The following is a 17,625-nucleotide window of genomic DNA, read 5'->3' as shown; positions in this document are numbered from 1 at the left end:
GTACATGCAGACCACCGGGGGCCAGAGGGTGTGCCCAGGCTGGCCTGCACTGACCTGCCTCCAGTGGCGCCCACTTCCCACGGTGTGGGGGGGTGACTGGGGAACCTCAGACACGGCTGTGGCACGGTGGCCCCGATGGGTCCTAGAACAGGAGCGAGTGTACAGGTCAGAGGCGGGGGTTAGAATCAGTGGCCCTGGACTGGTCAGGTCAGGCTCCCTCCTGCGCACCTGTGGTGATTGGAGCTTTGTGGGGTCCGGATAGATGGAAGAGGGGACCACCACCCTTCCCCAAGGAGGACGGGGCCCAGGGAACTCGGTCCAGTCGGTTGGTTCAGGACTCAAGGTGCTGTGTCTCTTGGGCTTACGTGGTGTGGGGGGCGGGCTCCTGGCCACCTGGACTGTGGGAGTTGGGAGGTGGCCCGGGGGGGGCAGTGGGGCAGTTGCCAAGGGCAGGGGTACCATCCTTGGGGGCCATCCTGATCCCTGCTCCTGACTCGGGCTCCTGAGCCCTCCTGTTCCAGCCCCTGGGGTCCCCGAGGACCCTCCCCCTCCAGACACGAGCCAGACCCTCTGTGTTCACTGGGCGTGATGCCGCAGAGCCTGCCCGCCACCTCTTAAAAAATGCAGAGGAAGGCAATGACGGGAATGTGGGACTTCAGTTTACGCTAGTGGAAGGGTTAAAGGTTACAGACTGCAGTCTTTCTGGTGGTTTCCTTATTTGTCAAAACGAGGAGAAACCACCACAACCCGGGCAGCCACGTGCCCATGAGGCAGCATCACCTCCCGGGCGTCCTCCTTTTCATTCCTTACAGCGTGAAATACACAGGAGCTCCAGAACCTTGGGTCTCCTCGTGTATCACGCTTTCCAGAGTGTTCCGGCCACCAACTCTCAGTGGGAGCTGCCGCCTGAGGGCGCCCGCCTCGTAGGCCCGAGCGTTTGGTCTGTAGTGACTCGTCCCTTCCTGGTGGTTCACGCCCGCCGCCCGGGCCGTTGTGCGTGCGCCTGCAACCAGGCGTCTGTGTCCAGGGGTTCGAAGGGACAAGCCCCCACCCAGGGCTGTTCTGATTTAGGGTCGGGGAGCGGCTTGTGGGCCTGTGGCCAGCAGGTGGCGCCAGAGACCGAGGGCGGCGGGCGCGGAGGCGACGCAGGGCCGCTGGGCGCCAGCGCTGGACACGCTTCCTCTCCCAGGCACCCTGGTCCCCTGGCCCGTCTGCACGTACGCCCTCAGCACGTCCCCACACTCACCTGCACCCTCCCTCTCACCTGCCCCTGCAGATGCCCCCTTCTCACGCAGGTGCACGTCCGTACTGACCGCCCTGCGCTGCACAAGCTCACAGGGTTTCAGTCTCACCCCGTCTTAATTTTTCTCACACGGAAACTCCAGTTCAGGCCCAGACTCGGCCTCAGCCAGACTCTGCCTTTGCCCCACGTTTCCTTTAAAGCAGAAATACTTTTCAGAACGGTCTGCTCTCTGCAGAACGCCCGTCCGTCTCCTGCCACACTGGAACCAACGCCCTCATTCCTGCTTTGAGTCGGTGTAACCAGACCTTTACTGTGCGGGAGTGAAACCCACACACGTCAGCTGATGCCCCAATTCAGGGGTCTGCGCCCTGCGGTGGGAGGGTGGGAAGGGACGCTCACTGTGTAGAGTTTTACTGGCATGCAGCCACACCCGTCCTCTAGGGCAGCTTCTACATACAAAGGCAGCGTTGAATAGGTGTCATAGAGACCCTCCGGCCTAAAGTATTTACTACCTGACTGAGGAAAAGCTTGCTCCCAGCAGCTCCTTGTACCTTGCGGGAATTCTAGTGCCCACCAGCCATACCAGCTGAAAGCCCACAGGGCCCCCAGCCCCCGGGACAACCATAGGTTTCCCAAGAGCTTTTCAGCAAGTTCTTTTTGCTGTCTTTCGTTTCCTATTGAGTGTGTCTTCCTGCTCTTATTCTACTTCTAGGGCAAATTCTTTGTTTCATCCACATCAGTTTACTTCCGTTCGAACACTTATAATTTCCAAGAATACTATTTAACGTTTGCTCCTTAAAATACGATTTTAATGGACGTTTTCAAGCACACAAAACTGTAGATAACAGGGTCATCACTTGCCCCCCCCCCGCAGCTGGGGAACTCGTGTCTGCCCTCAACCATCGTTTACATCCAGGAGATCTAGTTTCATCTACACACCCCCTCGCAGCCCCTTCCCCTGGAGAATTTTAAAATGATAATTGTACCCTGGCTGGGAACAGTTTGGTGTTAGTGCATATATGGCGGGGGGAGGGGACCGTGTAGCAGTTAACCCGACACATTCAAAGGGGAATAAACAATGGGGGAGAGGTTCACGATAGGACTATGGCAGAATTGCTTCCCTGTTGCCTTTCGGAATGTTCCAACTGATGACTTCAAATCGCCTCGCTTCAATCACGCAGGCAAACCTGATTAAGCCTCATTAACTTCAATCATTATAAAGGCAAATGACGATTATTTGAGAATGTGAATTAAACAGAAGACAAATACTAAAAATGGTACCATGATGGATGTAGTTTAATCTCCACTCATATCCCCTTTCCCTGGGTGGCACACCTGCAGCGACAGACTCACCAGTCTCTAAAGAACTGCGCCCCCCCACCCCCACCCCTCCCATAGCAGCAAACTACTGACTGGTAGAAAATATTTGTGAATCTTATACTGAAAAGGATTTAATATCCAAAATATATAAAATACTCTGAAAAACTAACAACAAAACCAACCCCAGGGTTGGGACTTCCCTGGTGGTGCAGTGGTTAAGAACCCACCTGCCAATGTAGAGGACACGGGTTTGAGCCCTGGTCTGGGAGGATCCCACACTGGAGCAACTAAGCCCATGTGCCACAACTACTGAAGCCCAGGTGCCTAGAGCCCATGCTCCACAACAAGAGAAGCCACCGCAATGACAAGCCTGCGCACCGCAACAAAGAGTAGCCCCCGCTCGCCGCAACTAGAGAAAGCCCATGCACAGTAGCAAAGACCCAGTGCAGCCAAAAATAAAATATAAATACATTTAAAAAACCAACCCCATACAAAAACGTGCAAGGACTTGAATAGACATTTTTTCCAAAGATAAACTGCCAGTAAATACTTGAAAAGATGCTCAACATCATTAGCCATTGGGGAAGTGCAAATCAAAACGCAGTGAGACAATGTTCATTGCACCACTATTTACAATAGCCAGGACATGGAAGCAACCCAAGTGTCCATCGACAGATGAATGGATAAAGATGTGGCACACATATACAATGGAATATTACTCAGCCATAAAAAGAAACAAGATTGAGTTATTTGTAGTGAGGTGGATGGACCTAGAGTCTGTCATAGAGTGAAGTAAGTCAGAGAAAAACAAAATACCATATGCTAACACGTATATATGGAATCTAAAAAAAAAAAAAAGGTTCTGAAGAACCTAGGGGCAGGACGGGAATAAAGACGCAGACATAGAGAATGGACTTGAGAACGTGGGGAGGGGGAAGGGTAAACTGGGACGAAGTGAGAGAGTAGCACGGACATATCTACACTACCAAATGTAAAACAGATCGCTAGTGGAAAGCAGCCGCATAGCACAGGGAGATCAGCTCGATGCTTTGATGAACAGAGCCACTACCCTTGGTTGTCGGTTTCATTTCCCATGTACTGTGGACCAGTGACTGTCACAGAAACAAAGATATTCATTAAGACCCTCAGCATCCAGCAGGTGCAACAGGAAGGACCACTGACCTTGGGGGCTCTACTTCTGAGCATCACCCACTCCCCTCCCCTCCCCTGGGGATGAGGGTGAAGGACTGATAGGTGCTCAGGATACAGGTGGAGCACAGGGTGGTGCTGCGAGCCACTCTCTTTATATAATATACAAATTTACACCCAAGACTGGACAGGGAGTTCCTTGAAACAAAAGCTGCCACTTTGTGGGGAATCCCAGAGGAGAGAAGAACCAGGAAATTAGCCACAGCCATGCGGGTGGGCCTCTGCTTGTGGCCAAGCAAGATTGGAGAGACGCTGTGGAAGAAAATTATGACATTGGCCGGAGACCCAACCGCTATCTGTATAAGATACATGGTTTTTCAGAGCTGCCTGGTTTGCAGTTCTTAGGACATCTTTCTGAAAAGACATGGAGAGGGCTTCAAAGTGGCCTGAAGCAGAAAGGAGGCTGTGCTGGCGCTGACATCAGCAGCCTTCTTACATAACCAACATTGGGAAGGGATTCTCACTCTTTTCTTCTCCTGAGAAAGAAAGACACCATCATACTCCAGAGAAATGGCTTTACCTGGAGAACATACACCTGACATCAGTTATAACTTTCACCATTATTATTTTGTATTTATTACTCTTCACTTGTATCAATATGTCCTGTTCTCCCCCTTCATGTAAGGTCCATGAACTTAGGAACCATGTCTGTCTTGTTCAACAGCACTGTTGACACATAATAGGTGTTAAATAAAATGTACTGAGTACATGAATAATTGACAGGAGACAAAGAACGTACTCTACCCCTCTTAGAATTCATGATCATCCTGAATATTTCAAGAATGTTTCGGGATTCAAGATGGAAGAGGAGTAGGTGGACATGGAGTTCCTCTCTCTCTACACTTGCAGCAGGAATACATCTATAGATGCAACAGTTCTCACAGAACACCAGCTGAAAACTAGCAGAAGACCTTGGACTCCAGAAAGGACTATAAAGATCCCTTCATAACTGGAAGGGAAGCATTTGAGGCTGTCAGGAGAGGGTGAAGCAGCCGATCTATGGCAGACCGGACAGAGTGAGAACTACACAGACGGTCCATACCACGGCCCTACATGCCCCCAGACTGGGACGTGTGTTCACAGGCTGCCCCTCCAAGAGAGAGGACGTGTGTGCACCAGTCTGCATGGGGAAGCAGTAGGGACAGAGCCCAGCACCACCTCCTGGTTCTCCCTCCAGGGAAGCCAGGAAAACAAGAACTAGCAAGAGCTTGACAAATGCCTGGCTTCGAATTGGAGACCATTCACCTGCCTATTGCTTCATTCCTGGAAATTTCACTGCAACTAAGTGAGAAAAAAAACATACCTGAAAGAAAGAAAACAAAGAACAGAAATACCCCAGAATTCCTAAAGAACAGGTCTTGGTGCTCTGGCCGGGTGTCAGGCCTGAGCCTCTGAGGTGGGAGAGCAGAATTCCAGACACTGGTCCACCAGAGACCTCCCGGCCCCATGTAATATCAAACGGTGAAAGCTCTCCCAGAGATCTCCATCTCAACGCTAAGACCGAGCTCCCCTCAATGACCAGCAAGCTACAGTGCTGGACACTCCATGCCAAACAACTAGCAAGACAGGAACACAACCTCACCCATTAGTAGACAGCCTGCCTAAAATCATAATAAGGTCACAGGTACCCCCAAACACACCACCAGACCCGGTCCTGCCCACCAGAAAGACAAGATCCAGCTTCATCCACCAGAACACAGGCACTAGTCCCCTCCACCAGGAAGCCTACACAACCCACTGAACCAAGCTTACCCACTGGAGGCAGACACCAAAAACAATGGGAACTATGAACCTGCAGCCTGTGAAATGGAGGCCCCAAACACAGTAAGTTAAGCAAAATGAGAAGACAGAGAAATACACAGCAGATGAAGGAGCAAGGTAAAAACCCATCAGACCAAACAAATGAAGAGGAAATAGGCAGTCTACCTGAAAAAGAATTCAGAGTAACGACAGTAAAGATGATCCAAAATCTTGGAACTAGAATGGAGAAAATACAAGAAACGTTTAACAAGGACTTAGAAGAACTAAAGAGCAAACAAACAATGATGAACAACACAATAAATGAAATTAAAAATTCTCCAGAAGGAATCAATAGCAGAAAAACTGAGGCAGAAGAATGGATAAGTGACCTGGAAGATAAAATAGTGGAAATAACTACCACAGAGCAGAATAAAGAAAAAAAGAATGAAAAGAATTGAGGACAATCTCAGAGACCTCTGGGACAACATTAAATGCACCAATATTTGAATTATAGAGGTCCCAGAAGAAGAAGAGAAAAAAAAAAAGGGACTGAGAAAATATTTGAAGATATTAAAGTTGAAAACTTCCCTAATATGGGTAAGGGAGTAGTCAATCAACTCCAGGAAGCACAGAGAGTACCATACAGGATAAATCCAAGGAGAAACATGCCAAGACACATATTAATCAACCTACCAAAAATTAAACACAAAGAAAAAATATTAAAAGCAGCAAGGGAAAAGCAACAAACGATGTACAAGGGAATCCCCATAAGGTTAAGAGCTGATCTTTCAGCAGAAACTCTGCAGGTCAGAAGGGAGTGGCCGGACATATTTAAAGTGATGAAAGGGGAAAACCTACAACCAAGATTACTCTAGCCAGCAAGGATCTCATTCAGATTCAACGGAGAAATTAAAAACCTCACAGACAAGCAAAAGCTAAGAGAATTCATCACCACCAAACCAGCTCTACAACAAATGCTAAAGGAAGTTCTCTAGGCAGAAAACACAAGAGAAGGAAAAGACTTACAATAACAAACCCAAAACAATTAAGAAAATGGTAATAGGAAGATAAATATCGATAACCACCTTAAATGTAAATGGATTAAATGCTCCAACCAAAAGACAGACGGGCTGAATGGATACAAAAACAAGACCCATACATATGCTGTCTACAAGAGACCCACTTCAGACCTAGGGACACATGCAGACTAAAAGTGAGGGGATGGAAAAAGATATTGCATGCAAATGGAAATCAAAAGAAAGCTGGAATAGCAATTCTCATATCAGACAGAATAGTCTTTAAAACAAAGACTGTTACAAGAGACAATGAAGGACACTACATAATGACCAAGGGATCAATCCAAGAAGAAGAAGATACAACAATTGTAAATATTTATGCACCCAATATAGGAGCACCTCAGTATATAAGGCAAATGCTAACAGCCATAAAAGGGGAAATTGACAGTAACACATTCATAGTAGGGGACTTTAACACCCCACTTTCACCAATGGACAGATGATCCAAATTGAAAATAAATAAGGAAACACAAGCTTTAAATGATACATTAAACAACATGGACTTAACTGACATTTATAGGACATTCCATCCAAAAACAGCAGATTACACTTTCGTCTCAAGTGCTCATGGAACATTCTCCAGGGTAAATCATAACTTGGGTCACAAATCAAGCCTTGGTCAATTTAAGAAAACTGAAATCGTATCAAGTATCTTTTCTGACCACAATGCTATGAGACTAGATATCAATTACAGGAAAAATTCTGTAAAAAATACAAACACATGGAAGCTAAACAATACACTACTAAATAACCAAGAGATCACTGAAAAAATCAAAGAAGAAATAAAAAAATACCTAGAAACAAATGACAATGAAAACACGACAACCCAAAACCTATGGGATGCAGCAAGAGCAGTTCTAAGAGGGAAGTTTATAGCAATACAAGCTCACCTTAAGAAACAAGAAACATCTCGAATAAACAACCTAACCTTACACCTAAAGCAATTAGAGAAAGAAGAACAAAAAACCCCCAAAGTTAACAGAAGGAAAGAAATCATAAAGATCAGATCAGAAATAAATGAAAAAGAAATGAAGGAAACAATAGCAAAGATCAATAAAACTAAAAGCTGGTTCTTTGAGAAGATAAACAAAATTGATAAATCATGAGCCAGACTCATCAAGAAAAAAAGGGAGAAGACTCAAATCAATAGAATTAGAAATGAAAAGGAGAAGTAACAACTGACACTGCAGAAATACAAAGGATCATGAGAGATTACTACAAGCAACCCTATGCCAATAAAATGGACAGCCTAGAAGAAATGGACAAATTCTTAGAAAAGCACAACCTTCTGAGACTGAACCAGGAAGAAATAGAAAACATAAACAGACCAATCACAAGCACAGAAATTGAATCTGTGATCCGAAGTCTTCCAACAAACAAAAGCCCAGAACCAGATGGCTTCACAGGCGAATTCTATCAAACATTTAGAGAAGAGCTAACACCTATCCTTCTCAAATTCTTCCAAAATATAGCAGAGGGAGGAACACTCCCAAACTCATTATACAAGGCCACCATCACCCTGATACCAAAACCAGAAAAAGATGTCACAAAGAAAGAAAACTACAGGCCAATATCACTGATGAACACAGATGCAAAAATCCTCAACAAAATACTAGCAAACAGAATCCAACAGCACAGTAAAAGGATCATATACCATGATCAAGTGGGGTTTATCACAAGAATGCAAAGATTCTTCAATATACAGAAATCAATGTGATAAACCATGTTAACAAATTGAAGGAGAAAAACCATATGATCATCTCAATAGATGCAGAAAAAGCTTTCGACAAAAGTCAACACCCATTTATGATAAAAACCCTCCAGAAAGTAGGCATAGAGGGAACTTTCCTCAACATAATAAAGGACATATATGACAAACCCACAGCCAACATCATTCTCAGTGGTGAAAACTGAAACCATTTCAACTAAGACCAGGAAGAAGACGAGGTTGCCCACTCTCACCACTATTTTTCAACATAGTTTTGGAAGTTTTAGCCACAGCAATCAGAGAAGAACAAGAAATAAAAGGAATCCAAATTGGAAAAGAAGAAGTAAAACTGTCACTGTTTGCAGATGACATGATACTATACATAGAGAATCCTAAAGATGCCACCAGAAGACTACTAGAGCTAATCAATGAATTTGGTAAAGTAGCAGGATACAAAATTAATGCACAGAAATCTCTTGCATTCCTATACACTCATGATGAAAAATCTGAAAGTGAAATTAAGGAAACACTCCCATTTACCATTGCAACAAAAAGAATAAAATACCCTAGGAATAAACCTACCTAAGGAGACAGAAGACCTGTATGCAGAAAATTATAAGACACTGATGAAAGAAATTAAAGATGATACAAACAGATGGAGCGATATACCATGTTTTTGGACTGGAAGAATCAACATTGTGAAAACGACTATACTACCCAAAGCAATCTACAGATTCAATGCAATCCCTATCAAACTACCGATGGCCTTTTTTCACAGAACTAGGACAAAAAATTTCACAATTTGTATGGAAACACAAAAGACCCCAAACAGCCAAAGCAATATTGAGAAAGAAAAATGGAAGAAAAGAAAGTATGGTACTGGCACAAAAACAGAAATATAGATCAATGGAACAGGATAGAAAGCCCAGAGATAAACCCACACACATATGATCACCTTATCTTTGATAAAGGAGGCAAGAATATACAACGGAGAAAAGACAGCCTCTTTAGTAAGTGGTGCTGGGAAAACTGGACAACTACATATAAAAGAATGAAATTAGAACACTCCCTAATGCCATACACAAAAATAAACTCAAAATGGTTAAAAGACCTAAATGTAAGGCCAGACACTATAAAATTCTTAGAGGAAAACATAGGCAGAACACTCTATGACATAAATCACAGCAAGATCCTTTTTGACCCACCTCCTAGAGAAATGGAAATAAAAACAAAAATAAACAAATGGGACCTTAGGAAACTTCAAAGCTTTTGCACAGCAAAGGAAACCATAAACAGGACGAAAAGACAACCCTCAGAATGGGAGAAAATATTTGCAAATGAAGCAACTGACAAAGGATTAATCTCCAAAATATACAAGCAGCTCATGCAGCTCAATATCAAAAAAACAAACAACCCAATCCAAAAATGGGCAGAAGACCTAAATAGACATTTCTCCAAAGAAGATATACAGATGGCCAACAAACACATGAAAGGATGCTCAATATCATTAATCATTAGAGAAATGCAAATCAAAACTACAATGAAGTACCACCTCACACTGGTCAGAATGGCCATCATCAAAAAATCTACAAACAATAAATGCTGGAGAGGGTGTGGAGAAAAGGGAACCCTCTTGCACTGTTGGTATGAATGTAAATTGATACAGCCACTATGGAGAACAGTATGGAAGTTCCTCAAAAAACTAAAAATAGAACTACCATACGACCCAGCAATCCCACTACTGGGCATATACCCTGAGAAAACCATAATTCAAAAAGAGTCAGGGGGACTTCCCTGGTGGCACAGTGGTTAAGAATCTGCCTGCCAATGCAGGGGACACGGGTTCGAGCCCTGGTCTGGGAAGATCCCACATGCCACAGAGCAACAAAGCCTGTGTGCCACAACTACTGAGGCTGCGCTCTAGAACCTGCGAGCCAAAACTACTGAAGCCCGAGTGCCTAGAGGCCGTGTTCTGCAAGAAGAGAAGCCACTGCAATGAGAAGCCAGCACACCACAACGAAGAGTAGCCCCCGCTCACCGCAACTAGAGAAAGCCTGAAAGAAGCAACGAAGACCAAATGCAGCCAAAAATAAATTAAAAAAAAAAAGTCATGTACCACAATGTTCATTGCAGCGCTATTTACAATAGCCAGGACATGGAAGCAACCTAAGTGTCCATCAACAGATGAATGGGTAAAGAAGATGTGGCACATATATACAATGGAATATTACTCAGCCATAAAAAACAATGAAATTGAGTTATTTGTAGTGAGGTGGATAGACCTAGAGTCTGTCATACAGAGTGAAGTAAGTCAGAAAGAGAAAAACAAATACCATATGCTAACATATATATGGAATCTAAAAAAAAAAAAAAAGTTCTGATGAACCTAGGGGCAAGACAGGAATAAAGATGCAGACGTAGAGAATGGACTTGAGGACGTGGGGAGGGGGAAGGGTAAGCTGGGATGAAGTGAGAGAGTGGCATGGACATATCTACACTACCAAATGTAAAAGAGATAGCTAGTGGGAAGCAGCCACATAGCACAGGGAGCTCAGCTCGGTGCTTTGTGACCACCTGCAGGGGTGGGATAGGGAGGGTGGGAGGGAGACATAAGAGGGAGGGGATATGGGGATATATGAATACATATAGCTCATTCACTTTGTTATACAGCAGAAACTAACACAACATTGTAAAGCAATTATACTCCAATAAAGATGTTAAAAAAAAGAGAATGTATTGGGTGATGTCATCATGATGGCAACGCAAGAGGCTCCGTCCTCTCATGGACACACTGAAAACAATTACTCACAGATTAATTCCTTCTGAGAGAAATGCAGAAACACACCAGATGACTTAGAAAATACCCACATCAATGAGTGGAAGGAAAGGAAGAGAAACGAAAATGAGGATGCCAGGCACCTCTAGGTGATGGTGTTCTGGATCTAGGAAATAGGAGAATCTGAAACAGGAGGCTGCCTTTTATAAATTAATGAAACAAGGAAGTTTTATAAAAATATAAAACTTTAGGTTAAATGAACAACATGTAAAGGAAATTAAGAATTCCATTTACAGGGCTTCCCTGGTGGCGCAGTGATTGAGAATCTGCCTGCCAGTGCAGGGGACACAGGTTCAAGCCCTGGTCTGGGAAGATTCCACGTGCCACGGAGCAACTAGGCCCGTGAGCCATGATTACTGAGCCTGCGCGTCTGGAGCCTGCGCTCTGCAACAAGAGGGGCCGCGATAGTGAGAGGCCCACGCACCGCGATGAAGAGTGGCCCCCGCTTGCCACAACTAGAGAAAGCCCTCACACAGAAACGAAGACCCAACACAGCCATAAATAAATAAAATTTAAAAAAAAAGAATTCCATTTACAATACCATCAAAAGATTAAATTCTGAGGAATAAACCTAACCAAGGAAGAGAAAGACTTGTACACTGAAAATTTAAAAACATTGATGGAAAACACTAAAGAAAACACAAATACATGGAAAGACATCCTGTATTCATGGATTGGAGGACTTACTATTGTTGTTTTTTTTTAATTTTTAAAAAAATTTATTTATTTTTATTTTTGGCTGCTTTGGGTCTTCTCTGCCGTGTGTAGGCTTTCTCTAGTTGCGGTGAGCGGGGGCTACTCTTCGTTGCGGTGCGCGTGCTTCTCATTGCGGTGGCTTCTCTTTGTTGCGGAGCATGGGCTCTAGGTGTGCGGGCTTCAGTAGTTGTGGCACGAGGGCTCAGTAGTTGTGGCACGCAGGCTCTAGAGCACAGGCTCAGTAGTTGTAGCGCACGGGCTTAGTTGCCCCACGGCATGTGGGATCTTCCCAGACCAGGGCTCGAACCTGTTCCTCCTGAACTGGCAGGCGGATTCTTAACAACTGTGCCACCAGGGAAGCCCTTAGTATTGTTAAGATGTCAATACTGTCTAAAGCTATTTACAGATTCTGTGCAAATCCTATTAAAATCCCAACATTTTTTTGTTCAGAAATAGAAAAATCTACCTTAAAATTCATAAGGAATTTCAAGGGACCCTTGAATGTTCAAAGCAATCTTACAAAAGAACGAAGTTTGTGGTCTTACAGTTCCTAATTTCAAAACTTACCGCAAAAAATTATTAATGAAAACAATGTGGTACTGAGAGCAAGACAGACATACAGGCCAATGGAGAAGACTAGGGACCCCAGAGATACCCCACTGCATTTATACGAGCAAATGATTTTCGACTAGGGTGCCCATATCTCTCAGTGGTGAAATAGAGTCTCTTCAACAAATAATGCTGGGCCAGTTGGATATCCACATACATAATGAAGAAGCTGGACACTTACACCATATACAAAATTAATTCAAAATATATTAAAAGTCTAAACACACAGTGCCAAACTATCAAACCCCTATAAGAAAATAATAGCTGGAAAATTCTTGATGTTGGATTTAAAATCGATTTCTTGGATATGACATGAAAAGCACAGGCAGCAAAAGCAAAAATAGACAAATGAGACTACATCAAACTCAAAACTGCTATGAATCAAAGGATACAATCAACAGAGGGAAATATAACTTATCATATATCTGATAAGGTGTTAATATCTAAAATATGTAAAGAACTCCTGCAACTTAACTAAAAACAAATAATCTGATTAACAAATGAGCAAACGACTTTAAATAGACACTTCTCTAAAGATGATACACAAATGGCCAACCAGAATATGAGAAGGTGCTTAAGATTACTAAATCTTTAGGGAAATGCAAAAGGGAACCAAAATAAGATATCATCTTACCCAAATTAATATAATTACTCTTGAAAAAACCCAGAAAATAACAACCGTTTTTGAGGATGAGGAGAAATTCAAACACTTGTGCACTGTTGCTAAGTTTATAAAATGCAGCAACCACTACAGGAAACATACGGCAGATCCTCAAAAAATCGAAACTAGAACTACCATACGACCAAGTCATCCAAATACCAGGTACATATCCAAAATAATAGAAAGCAAATACTTGAAGAGACATTTGCAAACGCACGTTCACAGCAGCACTATTTCCAATAGTGAAGAGGCAGAAACAACCCAAATGTTGATCTTCAGATGAATGGGTAAATAAAATATGGTGTAAACCCTCAGTGAAATATTATTCAGCCTTTAAAGGGAACTCCTGTCACATGAAACGACATGGTTGAAACTTGAAGACAATATGCCAGTGATATAAGCCCATCACACACACAAATGCTTTAGAATTCCACACACATGTGGTACCTAAGGTCGTCAGGTATATATAGAACATCAATGTAAAATGGTGGATACCAGTGGCTGGGGAGAGAGAAAAAGAACAACTTGTTTTTTAAAGGGTATAGAGATCAGCTTTGTAAAGACGGAAAAGTTCTGGAGACCTACAGCATAACAAGAATATACCGGATACAACTGAGCAGTACAGTAATAGCTGGGATTATTTTCAACTACGAACATTTTCTTGAAATGTAGTTTTTCAGCATAACACGAATTAGTCAGTATAATACAAAACATCCTTCGAGGGAATTAATCAGTTTTCTGAAAAGGATTCCAGGAAGAAAAAAGTCACAGTAATGCTAACTTTTCTAAATAAGATTAAAGTTCTGTGGGTAGCAGTATAACGTTATATTACATGCATTGTCTCTAATGACTGAAATAAGTAATTTCTAATTACTGATAATGAGAAGAATTTTCCTAAAATTTAAAAGTAACATTTTCTTCAAAAGAAAAAAAAATGAAAAGCGCTCAAACTTTATACATCACAAAACTAAAAAGAACAAACTAAGCCCAAAGTTAGCAGAAGGAAGTAAATAACAAAGACCAGAGCAGAAATAAGTGAAATAGAAACCAGAGGAACAATAGAAAAGATCAACGAAACCAAGAGTTGGTTTTCTGAAGAGAAAACATTCATTTCATTACTTACCACTGGCAGGAATGTGAGGGATGATAACATTCAGGGTCAGGAAACTAACTGCATTTCGCACCTATATGGTCCTCTCCTCCTTTTTCTCACTAAGTCCAGCTGAATTTATTTCCCTTAAAAAAAGCAAGAATCACGTTTCACTTTCATCACAGCAATTCACATTCTCCTCCCTTCCTGGAATTCCCCTCTCTCATCACTTCAATTGCCTCACTCCTCCTCGGATGCCAGCCCAGCTGATTTCACCTGCTCATAGACACCTGATGGCCATCCTCAATCACTGTGACCAAGTCACTCTTTTAGTCTCAAAACAAAACTCATACTTTTGTTGTCGATTTTATACTCCTTTTTCCTCTGTCTTCCTAATACGTTGAGAGCTAGGTGAAGACAAGTCCTATTCTCCTTATTGACTAATAGATACTCAGCCCACAGTGTCTGGACACAGGGAGCTTCCTGGGAGCCTCACCTACCCCTATTCCACAGCATCTCCAACAACTGAGGGAGGAAATACAGAAGTTTATTTATTCTGAGCTCTCCTCTGAATTATAATTACCAGCAAATTCTCTGGCACTCCAGGATGCTAGGTTTTACTGTAGCCCCAATGAATCTCATTTTAAAACTTTTCTTAGCAAAAGTCCTGACTTGAAGTTCACGTCCAGTGAATCCTCATATGACCCCACTAGAAACCCCAGCCTATGCTCCCTAGATCACAGCTCCATCCAACCAGATTATGGGTTTGTTTGCTCAGAGTGAGGCAAGGTCAGCATACGTCCTGCCCAATGTTAGTGCACAAGCACAGCTTCAAGGTCCTCTCGTGTTGGAGACTTCCTCTCTCCCGTTTGTTTTCTCCCTGAGACTGAACATAAGGAAGCACTCACCTGCCTGGTCTCTGCTGCAAAGCTCTGTGCCGGGAAGTGTCGATCAGGATGGGTCAGAGGCTCTTGAGACTACACTTACAGGGACACGGTCCACAGACCTGCTCTCCCCACAGAGACGCCACCATCCCATCATCTGCTGTCTCGGCCACACTGTCTGCATGGAGCGTGGGGGGCGTCTCCCCTGAGGAGCCAGTTTTAGCCCCAGCGCTAATCATCATCATCCTCCTCAGCTGATTAATCAGTTAAAGAAGATCCTAATGAGCAGCCAGACAGCAGGTGAAAAAAGTTTTCTGCGTTCCCTGAGGAAAATCAATGGTTCAGAGCCAAAGCTGTCCTCGGGCATTAAAGGGACACTCGGGTGCATCAGTGCCTTTTACTATATTTTCAGTTGGGTGTGTTCTTCAGAACTTTTCATCTCCTCACAATACTGAGGGCCATCTTGGCCAGGAGTCTGGTTCCAATGAGTTTACATTCCGTGGTTCTTCCTATTTAGGGCCTTAGGTCTTTTTTGAATCTGGAAAATACCCCATTTTGAAGTCAGCTTTCCCACTTCGAATTACTGTGTATTCCTCATGCCCACGTGTTTCCATGGGAAGGTGATGCCTTTTATTGGAACAATTATTGGAGGGCTTTATTGGAACCCAGTCACACCCATCTTTATGTTGTCTGTGGTAACTGATGTCAGGACTGCATCAGGACCAGTACAAGATGAGCCTACAACATTTTTGGAGGGCTGTTTTAGCTTTATGGATCTTACACTGCTCAAATCTGGGGCCAAATGAGCATTAAAATGGCAACCATCACTCTTTGTCTTTATAAATTGGACTCCTTAAGTGTCTTATGAGTGGAATCATAGTGTATTTTTCTTTTTAGATGGGCTCCATTTCACTTAGCATAATATGTTCAAGGTTCACCCATTTTGTAGCAGGTGTCAACATTTCCTTCCTTGTCCAAATGTCATCAACAGTCATAATAGTCCAGATCTACCTCAGAATGAGAGTAAAACGATATTTCATCTATATGGTTAAAAATGATTAAAGGAAGTATTTTAGGTTATAAGCTTTAACATTTTTGAAACAGTCCCTATTCGAAGAATTGCAAAATAGGGCAGAAGGAGCAGGAGGCTTTCATAGAATAAAGAATAAAAAACAAGGAAGTAAAAAATGGAAAATATTTGATTGGCTGGGGCCACATACAAAAGGTTGTTTGGGCGAAAAGAAGCAAGGAAATTATTACAGCATCCAGAGGTGGCTTGGCTATTAGAGATTGGCTGACTGGATACGTTCTGTGTATGATCCAGCGGAGCACTTACAGGGAGACAAGAATTACATTAGATTCAGTTTGCTGACCTGGTACCGCTAAGTAGGAGCAGCTCCATCTAAGACCTAGAAAGTGATTTCAGCACTATTAACAGAAATAAAATGACTCTCAGGATAAAGTGTTTTCCTTTGTTTGTGGTCACCTCCCTATCTTCAATAAAATGTCACGTATTCCAGAAATAAATCAAAATTTGACTGGATTAAAGGAGGGGAGGTGGAATGTGAATAAGGAGGAAATGGGAACCGTCTCCAATAAAAGCCCCTGCAGGGGAATCTCACTCCAGAGCTGCGCGATCAGTGGAAGCAGGTGGAGGCCCCAGGAGAGCCTAGTGGACTTGAGGCGAGTCCACCCTGATGGAATTTCTTCTTCACGTCTCAGATTTCTCCAAAAAGCGTATTTGAGAGACAAGGTCTGCAGAATGGAGACGTTTATGAATTCAGCAAGTGTTGTCTGAGGCCATCTCTGCGCCAGGCAGTGTGTGTGCATTTAGGGGCAATGGACTGAATACTCTGTCCTGAGAGAAGTAAACTGACTTTGATTTTTACACAAAAGCTGGAGGAATGACAGGGTTTCATTTTCTTTATCGTCACGGCTTCACATGTTGCATAAGACGGTGAATGTCTCCCGTTGACTAAATCAACTTCTCAGGTTCTGCAAGGCCTCCTGCCATAGCCAGATGGGTCCAGCTGGGGGTAGAAGGGTTTGGAGCATGACAGGCAACGTCCAACAGAAATGGAATACGGCCCGTAGAGTTCAAGGTGCACTTGAAATGAACGTGTGTTTCTCAGTTGTTGAGTGAAACTGAATACGTGCACACTTTTTTTTTTTTTACTGTTGAAACATGTCTTATTTCCATAATATGTAGAAAAATGCATCTGTAGTCACAAATGAACTTTATTTAGTTTATAATTATTATAATTTATTTAGTTTATAATCTCCATCATGCACTAAGTTAAGCTTCCAGGAAATTAAAAGAAAACATTTGGAAATTGATCTGAAAGAACATAATAATTGGAACAGAAATAAACAAGTCCGTAACACTCATTCTGGAAATGTAATTTTCCCTAATACAATTTGTGTTAAGGATTCGTGAATTGTTCCATAACTTTCTGCTACACGTCTGTACCATATGTGTAGCAAAGAGGAACATTCCCATCCCCAGCTATGTGTACACAAGAATTTCCTATCCATGTTTCCATAGTCAGAGTT

The 17,625-nt window shown here is 43.1% G+C and overlaps 1 pseudogene across 1 annotated transcript; it reads right to left on the bottom strand.

Moving 5' to 3' along the window:
* Nucleotides 1-806: 806 nt before the first annotated feature.
* LOC309836641 (vomeronasal type-1 receptor 4-like) lies at nt 807-4,138 on the bottom strand (annotated as a pseudogene). Its single transcript has 3 exons — nt 3,593-4,138; nt 1,247-1,322; nt 807-1,003 (listed from the first exon to the last, which is right to left on the bottom strand). The product of its transcript is annotated as a vomeronasal type-1 receptor 4-like (transcript).
* Between the last annotated feature and the right edge of the window lie 13,487 nt (nt 4,139-17,625).

The sequence above is a fragment of the Grampus griseus genome (genome assembly GCF_964374135.1).
Source record: "Grampus griseus genome assembly, chromosome: 19".
NCBI classification, from domain to species: domain Eukaryota; kingdom Metazoa; phylum Chordata; class Mammalia; order Artiodactyla; family Delphinidae; genus Grampus; species Grampus griseus.
This window is presented reverse-complemented; position numbering and strand designations above follow the sequence as displayed.